A 2,100-nucleotide genomic window follows, 5' to 3' on the forward strand; every position below is an offset into this window, starting at 1 on the left:
CACTTTAATAAGAACTTTTTTATTTTATCTTTTTTTATACTGCTAGGGATTAAACCCAGAGGGGCCGTACTACTGAATTAATCTCCAGTCTCCCCCACCTCTACCATCCTTTTTTAGTTTGTGGCAGCATTTCCAAAAGTTCCTTGTGCTTGCTCCCAATTTGAGATCCTCCTGCCTCAGTTCCTGATTATACGTGTGTGCCACCAGAGGCAGCAGATGGTTAATCTAAATCCATTGTACCTTTGGAGGGAAATATTTCTTACCAACTCATTCTCAATCCTTAGTTTGGAGTCAAGCCCACAGGATAAAGAAAGTCTTCTGGCAGAGGTTGGGACACTTATCTACATTCTAGGTCAACTGGTGATTGAGAAATTTGCAACCAGAAACAGGAACTGACTGGGAGTCAGATTTTAAGTAGTTCAGGTAATCCTGGGAGGTGTCCGCAAGTATCAGTGACCAGAAAAATATACAAAACAGGAAGAACAAATACTGAATCAAGGTTAGTGCGTGGTGTCCAGGACTGGGTGTTGGTGGGTATGGTTAAAGTACATACAGTTATGGAAAGAAGGGGGGCATTTACTAAAGTCTTGCTATTGGAAGATGCAGGAGTAAATGCTTTAATTACTTTACTGGTAGGAATCATTTTGCAACTTCCCCAAGAGCCCTCATAGAATCTAAATTGGATTCTTGTTCTGCTTGCCTGCCTTCAGACCCGTAGTCCCCTACCCCATACCATGCAGACAGGGCGTGGAATTCCAGGAATGCATCCAGGCCTAGAGAATAAGCAGATCTTGCTCCACAGGACACAGCAGGCAGGAGGAGACGTGGCTTTGCACAAGCTTGTGGTAGGAGCAGCTGCCGCCTGGCTCTCTGAAGGGCGGAGGGTTGTGGTAACACTGCATGGAGATACCAGGCTGGAGATAGTGCAGTCCACAAGGCGTGAGTGAATCTCGCACTGAGAGCGCGTTCCTGTACTCAAACCAGGGAACCATGAGAGAAGCTGTCTGGGCCCCAGTGAGGATGGAGGCAGGAGGGTGAGAGGCCTTGGTGCCTCTAGTCCACTCTGTAGCTTTCGGTGACAGAGCTCCTATCACAGTTCGCCCGTTTGTCTTCAAATGGCTCCAATTCCTAATCAAACTCCAGCCCCTTTTAGGACTAGAAGTGCTCCCAGCTCCCCGATCCCCGCCATTGCCCTTCCCTGGATGCCTCAGCAATCCTTCTTGATTCCCTTGACTTTTGCTCCTTTGTTAAGGAGCCTCTTCAAAGCGCTCAGGTGAGAAAGCAGACTGATCCCTTAGGATCTGCCTGGTTGTGCAGAAAGCCGAAGTCAGAGCAGGCCAGCAGCTGAGTCACTGCAGCTAGCACGACATCCTACCCCACACAGAAGGGGTCCACAGCTGGGACGCTCTGGTTACAGATGCCTGGCCGCTAGGGACAGGATGCTGAGGCAAAGTTTCAGAGCATAGGAGCGAGAGCGCCGGAATTTTGGACACAGGTCAACGTCTTCTGAAGAGGAGTTTATCGATATTGGTTCAGATTCTCAAACTGATCTTAATATTCGTATCCTGGGGAAGGGGAGAGATGGGGAGCAGCGGGTAGGTATGGACAGAGGGCTGGGAGATGCGGTCTCTGAACCGACACACACGTACTTTGCAAATATAATTCCGCGCTCACTAAGCCAGAAGGTCTGCACTATGCCCAGGGAGTGGAGAGGGCATTGGATGTGGGCCTCGGTGCCCAGGTGGTTTTTCCTGAAGTGTACGCGTGGGGGTGTGTATGACGCCTCCCCCTAAAGATAAATAATAATCACCAGCTTTTATGAGCTCTTGCCGTGAAGCAGACACTGTTCTGAGTGTTTACATCCATTCCATCAGGGTGGATCTAAGATCGTGCTGGCTCTCCCGACGCGGACACTGGCACAGAACGGTGAAGCCCGAGGTCCCACGTTTAGAAATTTTTGAGCGGGGAATCACCCAGGTGCCCCGGTTCTAGAGCCTGTCGTCCTCACCACCTCTCATACTGTCTCAATGCCTGACTTGTAAGAGGAAGCACCTGCTTGAGTTTTATTTTTTTAAATATTTATTTATTTATCTATTTATT

The sequence above is a fragment of the Chinchilla lanigera genome, unplaced genomic scaffold, assembly GCF_000276665.1.
Source record: "Chinchilla lanigera isolate Chin_1 unplaced genomic scaffold, ChiLan1.0 scaffold00026, whole genome shotgun sequence".
NCBI classification, from domain to species: Eukaryota; Metazoa; Chordata; class Mammalia; order Rodentia; family Chinchillidae; genus Chinchilla; species Chinchilla lanigera.